The 8,187-nt window shown below is 45.7% G+C and overlaps 1 long non-coding RNA gene across 1 annotated transcript; it reads right to left on the bottom strand.

Moving 5' to 3' along the window:
• Positions 1–5,748: 5,748 nt before the first annotated feature.
• Positions 5,749–6,694, bottom strand: LOC140676701 (uncharacterized). The gene is made up of 3 exons (XR_012048594.1): positions 6,515–6,694; positions 5,991–6,144; positions 5,749–5,866 (listed from the first exon to the last, which is right to left on the bottom strand). It is a non-coding gene; the product is annotated as an uncharacterized lncRNA (long non-coding RNA).
• Positions 6,695–8,187: the final 1,493 nt, after the last annotated feature.

The raw sequence follows: 8,187 nt of genomic DNA, 5'->3' as shown, positions 1-8,187 counted from the left end.
ATAGGCAATTATTTAATCTGCAATCGCATCAGAAAGTCGTCAACCATCCGCAATCCACCCGATCTAACATTTGATCAGAACCGCATCCGCCCGCCATCTGCCCGCACCCGCCCGTTGTTATATATCTAATATAGACGATGCAAGGCATTAGTGAGGTTATAAAGCTTTTGCCTGTTAAAGAAAGGAGACTGATCCAATGCAGCACAGACATTCGCGTGCCACGCTGTCACGACCCAGACGCACACCAGTGCGCAATCATATGGGAGCCGCGTTGAGCGCACCTCCAAGCGCGTCTCGCTGCCGGCGACGGCCGGGTATATGGGCCCGACGCTCCAGCGCCATCCATTTTCAGGGCTAGTTGATTCGGCAGGTGGGTTGTTACACACTCCTTAGCGGGTTCCAACTTCCATGGCCACCGTCCTAGCTGCTGTCTATATCAACCAGGGTGAGCCCCACCCCTTTCGTGAGCGCACTGCGCGCGGAGTGACCCCTGTTACGCGCCCCCGGCAACAGGGGTGGCGGGCAGGTAAGCTGCGCAGGCGGAGCGCGCGGAGTGACCCCTGTTACGATCCCCCGGCCACGGGGGTGGCGGGCAGGTAAGATGCTTACCTGCTGCGCGTGACGCCGGCCGCGGCGAAGGCGGACGAGGCGGGGTGTCGGTGCGGTGGGCGCGGTGGTGACCCTGGACGTGCGTCGGGCCCTTCTCGCGGATCGCCTCAGCTACGGCTCCCGGTGGGGCCCTCTCGGGGGAAGGGGCCTCGGTCCCGGACCCCGGCGAGGCGTCGGGGGCCTTCTCCGCTCCGTAAAAGTGTCCATCTCTTTTTTTTTTTTCTTCTGTTGTGGCATATGCTGCAGGTGCCTGTTCGTTTTTCGTATGTGGGTAACAACATTTAACTATGTATATATATTTCCCAATTGGTTTAACTGCCACCCGCCTGAATCTATTTAAAATCTAATTTTTTTTTATTTCAACCGCCCGACCCGACCCGCGGATAAAATCTATTTTTTTTTAATTTCATCCGCCCAATCCGCGGATAATCTGCGGACTCCGCGGTTGTGCCCGCAAACCGCGCATCTCTAGTGTGTATATATATATATATATATATGTGTGTGTGTGTGTGTGTGTGTGTGTGTGTGTGTGTGTGTGTGTGTGTGTGTGTGTGTGTGTGTGTGTGTGTGTGTGTGTGTGTGTGTGTGTGTGTGCGTGCGTGTGCGTATGTATGTATTAGAGATGCGCGGATAGGCAATTATTTAATCCGCAACCGCATCAGAAAGTCGTCAACCATCCGCAATCCACCCGATCTAACATTTGATCAGAACCGCATCCGCCCGCCATCCGCCCGCACCCGCCCATTGTTATATATCTAATATAGACGATGCAAGGCATTAGTGAGGTTATAAAGCTTTTGCCTGTTAAAGAAAAGAGACTGATCCAATGCAGCATTCGCGTGCCACGCTGTCACGACCCAGACGCACACCAGTGCGCAATCATATGGGAGCCGCGCTGAGCGCACCTCCAAGCGCGTCTTGCTGCCGGCGACGGCCGGGTATATGGGCCCGACGCTCCAGCGCCATCCATTTTCAGGGCTAGTTGATTCAGCAGGTGGGTTGTTACACACTCCTTAGCGGGTTCCAACTTCCATGGCCACCGTCCTAGCTGCTGTCTATATCAACCAGGGTGAGCCCCACCCCTTTCGTGAGCGCACTGCGCGCGGAGTGACCCCTGTTACGCGCCCCCGGCAACAGGGGTGGCGGGCAGGTAAGCTGCGCGGGCGGAGCGCGTGGAGTGACCCCTGTTACGAGCCCCCGGCCACGGGGGTGGCGGGCAGGTAAGATGCTTACCTGCTGCGCGTGACGCCGGCCGCGGCGAAGGCGGACGAGGCGGGGTGTCGGTGCGGTGGGCGCGGTGGTGACCCTGGACGTGCGTCGGGCCCTTCTCGCGGATCGCCTCAGCTACGGCTCCCGGTGGGGCCCTCTCGGGGGAAGGGGCCTCGGTCCCGGACCCCGGCGAGGCGTCGGGGCCCTTCTCCGCTCCGTAAAAGTGTCCATCTCTTTTCTTTTTTTTCTTCTGTTGTGGCATATGCTGCAGGTGCCTGCTCGTTTTTCGTATGTGGGTAACAACATTTAACTATGTATATATATTTCCCAATTGGTTTAACTGCCACCCGCCTGAATCTATTTAAAATCTAATTTTTTTTAATTTCAACCGCCCGACCCGACCCGCGGATAAAATCTATTTTTTTTAAATTTCATCCGCCCGATCCGCGGATAATCTGCGGACTCCGCGGTTGTGCCCGCAAACCGCGCATCTCTAGTGTATATATGTGTGTGTGTGTGTGTGTGTGTGTGTGTGTGTGTGTGTGTGTGTGTGTGTGTGTGCGTGTGCGTGTGCGTGTGCGTATGTATGTATTAGAGATGCGCGGATAGGCAATTATTTCATCCGCAACCGCATCAGAAAGTCGTCAACCATCCGCAATCCACCCGATCTAACATTTGATCAGAACCGCATCCGCCCGCACCCGCCCGTTGTTATATATCTAATATAGACGATGCAAGGCATTAGTGAGGTTATAAAGCTTTTGCCTGTTAAAGAAAAGAGACTGATCCAATGCAGCATTCGCGTGCCACGCTGTCACGACCCAGACGCACACCAGTGCGCAATCATATGGGAGCCGCGCTGAGCGTACCTCCAAGCGCGTCTCGCTGCCGGCGACGGCCAGGTATATGGGCCCGACGCTCCAGCGCCATCCATTTTCAGGGCTAGTTGATTCGGCAGGTGGGTTGTTACACACTCCTTAGCGGGTTCCAACTTCCATGGCCACCGTCCTAGCTGCTGTCTATATCAACCAGGGTGAGCCCCACCCCTTTCGTGAGCGCACTGCGCGCGGAGTGACTCCTGTTACGCGCCCCCGGCAACAGGGGTGGCGGGCAGGTAAGCTGCGCGGGCGGAGCGCGCGGAGTGACCCCTGTTACGAGCCCCCGGCCACGGGGGTGGCGGGCAGGTAAGCTGCTTACCTGCTGCGCGTGACGCTGGCCGCGGCGAAGGCGGACGAGGCGGGGTGTCGGTGCGGTGGGCTACGGTGGTGACCCTGGACGTGCGTCGGGCCCTTCTCGCGGATCGCCTCAGCTACGGCTCCCGGTGGGGCCCTCTCGGGGGAAGGGGCCTCGGTCCCGGACCCCGGCGAGGCGTCGGGGGCCTTCTCCGCTCCGTAAAAGTGTCCATCTCTTTTTTTTTTTTCTTCTGTTGTGGCATATGCTGCAGGTGCCTGCTCGTTTTTCGTATGTGGGTAACAACATTTAACTATGTATATATATTTCCCAATTGGTTTAAATGCCACCCACCTGAATCTATTTAAAATCTAATTTTTTTAAATTTCAATCGCCCGACCCGACCCGACCCGACCCGCTGATAAAATCTAATTTTTTAAAATTTAATCCGCCCGATTCGCGGATAATCCGCGGACTTCGCGGTTGTGCCCGCAAACCGCGCATCTCTAGTATGTATGTATGTATATATATATATATATATATATTTATTTATTATTTATTTACTATCAGCACCTAAGTCTCTCTCTGGTTATATTTTATTTTTATTTTTTATTTTTTTTTTCATACCTTTTTTGTCATAGAAATCTTATGCAATATTTTTCCCAAAATATTTCAAAGTGGAATATTTGATGTGAAGTAATTGGAGCCTTGAATAGGTCAATATTTCACGTTTTTTTGTTGTTGTTTTTTTTAAAGATCCCGCTTAAGTTCTTGGGAGTCCAAAAGAGTGTTAAAAATGAGTCATATATATTCATATTTATTTTTGTACTTTCCACACTTAAATCTCTAGATCAACTTCAGATCATTCTGTCAATTATAAGTTTGTATTATTTTAGGTTTTTTCCCTTGTTTTATGCCTTTTGTAAAGAAAACTTTGTTTTTTATGCACTGTAAAAACTGTTGCCTAGATCGAACTCAATAAAAATAAGGCAACATTTTCCAAGCAATTTTTGTTAGTTTATTCAACTAATTGGTATTTTGAGTAAGTAGAACTTAATAATATGCATTTCGATTTATGCAAAAAGATTAAGTTGCGTTTACAGAAAAAGCCAAGAAATTGAGTAAAATCAATGTAAAAAACATCAGCATATTAAACACACAAGACTTAATTAAAATAAGTAACATTTAAATGAAAAAATAATTTTTGTACTCAATTTTATTAATTTTGACCAACTTACCCTTTCTTTGTTTTGAAAATGGAAACTGCTTAAAATAATTACTTAGAATAATAATAAAAAAATCAAGACATATCAAATTCCAACCTTTATTAAATCATTACCATATAAAAACAGTGGCAATGAGCTGGACAGTATGAACAGTCAACATCCATATTATACAAGAATGCATGACCTCCACTTTTTAAAGTGCTGTATAGAACACCTTCACAGTAGTTTTCTTTTTTTTTTAACCGTATACATATTAAAACATTTTCACAAGCCATATCCAAACCTGTCAATAAGCTGGACAGTATTAACAGTCAAGAACATCAGTATTTAGTGCATAAAAGAATGCATGACCTCAGCATCTCAAGTTTTACTTAGAACATTCACAGTACAGTTTCTTGCTAAAACAATTTAACATTAAGATTATCTGTACTTCTGTAACAATTCACAAGCAGAACACCTTCACTGTAGTGTCTTTCAGTGTGTATATTTTGAAACATTTTAACTTAAACAACTCACAGATCCCTCCTTCTGACCAGCTGGAGCTTCACAGTGGGGCAATTTAGTGTGTATAAAACATAAAAAAAACTTAATTTACACACCAGAAACGATGACCTGGAGCTTTGTATAAAACCTGAACAGGGCAAACCGTTACAACATTCTGAAGAATTCCACTCAATGAACAATGTATAATGATTTTGAACAGACAAGAAAATAGCTGTTCAAAAGTGCAAGCTGACAGTCATGGCTCACTGCCTAAGCTAGAAGCTTGTTTTTGAGAGTCATGAATTTGGGGGTTGGTTTTGGGCGCAGTGTGTCAAGTCCCACAAAAAGTCTTTGAAACACCTCAAATGTTTTGGAAAGTTTGGATGGATACTCAAGATTAAGTGCATACGTCAACCCCAGAAGTAGGCAGCATGCTTTGGCCAGGTTTCCAAGATGAGTAAGGACTGGTACTCCCTCAATGATGATTCCTACTGCATTTGGCTCACGACAGATGTAGATGCTCATATTCTTCATTTCCAGGTCCTCATGAACAGAGGTCTCAGCAGTTCCCTTTGAGATACAAAAACAGTAATTAAAAAAACAAACATCTAATTTTATATTTACAGTAATATAAGTTGTGTGATTTAATTCAGATAATGATTACTTTTGTGATGACCATTTTGAAAACTTTTGAATTCTAATTTGAGATCTTGCACATTAAACTTGGTACGATAGATGCATTTCCAGCCACATGTTTCTTATTGGCATTTCTAATTTGCATATAAAAAACCTGAATAGAACCACCAGAAATTAAAACAAACAAACAAACAGTAATATGTTTTATATATATATATATATATATATATATGTTTTTTTAGGGCAAACAGAAACACAAGACAGAAAGGCATCACTCTGTGGTGCTATGCTAATTGGCTATCCTGGGGCTCTTGCCAACTAGCTGCATTCTGGACCTCCACCTGACAACTGCTGGTTCAGTCAGTTAACATAAAAGTAAACCCAATTTAAGCTTGTACATCAGATTGATCCAAAACTGCTTTTAAACAATACTTACAGTAGTCAGAGATTAGCTCCTGTCCACTCTCTCCCATGTACTCTATGAGGCATCTCACAGTCACATCTCTCTTCTTCACTGCAGAGGCACTTGGGTCCTAGAGTTAAGAGAAGAATAATAAATAAATGAATTTTTTTGGCAATTTTACTCCAAATCTGTGATACCGTTATTACAGCATGATTACAGATTCAGTTTAAACTTTTAAACCACTTTTAACCCACCTGTGTCAGTTCCATCAACAAGTTCTTGATGCGCTGCAGTCACTCCTCCTTTTGCACTGAAGAGCTCCAGGAGTTTTGGAGTGTACCTGTCCAGTTGGGACATAAATGTTGATTCCAGTGGAACAGCACTGCACCTTCGGAACGCTTCATTAATCTGTAAGACAGCAAATGTTGACCATTACTGATATTAAGGGTATTAGTATACATTTTCAGGCAAAAAGTGAGTCTAGTATGTCATGTCCAAGTCACAATGGAAACTTGGTCAGGAAAAATAGAATGATAATAGAATAGAATAAAAGATATTCTACGAGTCGGTGGTGGCAGGCGCCTTCTTGTACGCCGTGGCCTGCTGGGGCAGCGGGCTGAGAGCGAGGGACGCAAACAGACTGGACAAGTTGGTAGAGAAGGCCAGTAACGTGGTGGGAGTGGAGCTCGACTCTCTGGCGGTGGTGTCAGAGAGGAGAAGTCTAGCATCTTGACAGATGAGAGCGAAGGGATGTATAAGAAGAGCATGGGCAACCTACATGAATGCAAGGCAAGGAATGGCTGTGTCCAAAGGTCCCATGGTGCAGTCTGTAATGCTTTAAAATGTCACTCTTGGTTGGTACAACAGTGCTGCACAACTTACAGGGCCATCCCATCTGTCATTGGAGAGAGAGAACAAAAAAGACAAGTTATGGTTCATGTCTAACCTCTTGGATATACAGGTAAAAGCCAGTAAATTAGAATATTTTGAAAAACTTGATTTATTTCAGTAATTGCATTCAAAAGGTGTAACTTGTACATTATATTTATTCATTGCACACAGACTGATGCATTCAAATGTTTATTTCATTTAATTTTGATGATTTGAAGTGGCAACAAATGAAAATCCAAAATTCCGTGTGTCACAAAATTAGAATATTACTTAAGGCTAATACAAAAAAGGGATTTTTAGAAATGTTGGCCAACTGAAAAGTATGAAAATGAAAAATATGAGCATGTACAATACTCAATACTTGGTTGGAGCTCCTTTTGCCTCAATTACTGCGTTAATGCGGCGTGGCATGGAGTCGATGAGTTTCTGGCACTGCTCAGGTGTTATGAGAGCCCAGGTTGCTCTGATAGTGGCCTTCAACTCTTCTGCGTTTTTGGGTCTGGCATTCTGCATCTTCCTTTTCACAATACCCCACAGATTTTCTATGGGGCTAAGGTCAGGGGAGTTGGCGGGCCAATTTAGAACAGAAATACCATGGTCCGTAAACCAGGCACGGGTAGATTTTGCGCTGTGTGCAGGCGCCAAGTCCTGTTGGAACTTGAAATCTCCATCTCCATAGAGCAGGTCAGCAGCAGGAAGCATGAAGTGCTCTAAAACTTGCTGGTAGACGGCTGCGTTGACACTGGATCTCAGGAAACAGAGTGGACCGACACCAGCAGATGACATGGCACCCCAAACCATCACCCAACCATGCAAATTTTGCATTTCCTTTGGAAATCGAGGTCCCAGAGTCTGGAGGAAGACAGGAGAGGCACAGGATCCACGTTGCTTGAAGTCTAGTGTAAAGTTTCCACCATCAGTGATGGTTTGGGGTGCCATGTCATCTGCTGGTGTCGGTCCACTCTGTTTCCTGAGATCCAGGGTCAACGCAGCCGTCTACCAGCAAGTTTTAGAGCACTTCATGCTTCCTGCTGCTGACCTGCTCTATGGAGATGGAGATTTCAAGTTCCAACAGGACTTGGCGCCTGCACACAGCGCAAAATCTACCCGTGCCTGGTTTACGGACCATGGTATTTCTGTTCTAAATTGGCCCGCCAACTCCCCTGACCTTAGCCCCATAGAAAATCTGTGGGGTATTGTGAAAAGGAAGATGCAGAATGCCAGACCCAAAAACGCAGAAGAGTTGAAGGCCACTATCAGAGCAACCTGGGCTCTCATAACACCTGAGCAGTGCCAGAAACTCATCGACTCCATGCCACGCCGCATTAACGCAGTAATTGAGGCAAAAGGAGCTCCAACCAAGTATTGAGTATTGTACATGCTCATATTTTTCATTTTCATACTTTTCAGTTGGCCAACATTTCTAAAAATCCCTTTTTTGTATTAGCCTTAAGTAATATTCTAATTTTGTGACACACGGAATTTTGGATTTTCATTTGTTGCCACTTCAAATCATCAAAATTAAATGAAATAAACATTTGAATGCATCAGTCTGTGTGC

The sequence above is a fragment of the Nerophis lumbriciformis genome, linkage group LG29 (assembly GCF_033978685.3).
Source record: "Nerophis lumbriciformis linkage group LG29, RoL_Nlum_v2.1, whole genome shotgun sequence".
NCBI lineage: Eukaryota > Metazoa > Chordata > Actinopteri > Syngnathiformes > Syngnathidae > Nerophis > Nerophis lumbriciformis.
The sequence above is the reverse complement of the archived record's forward strand: the minus strand, read 5'-3'. Positions and strand labels throughout refer to the sequence as shown.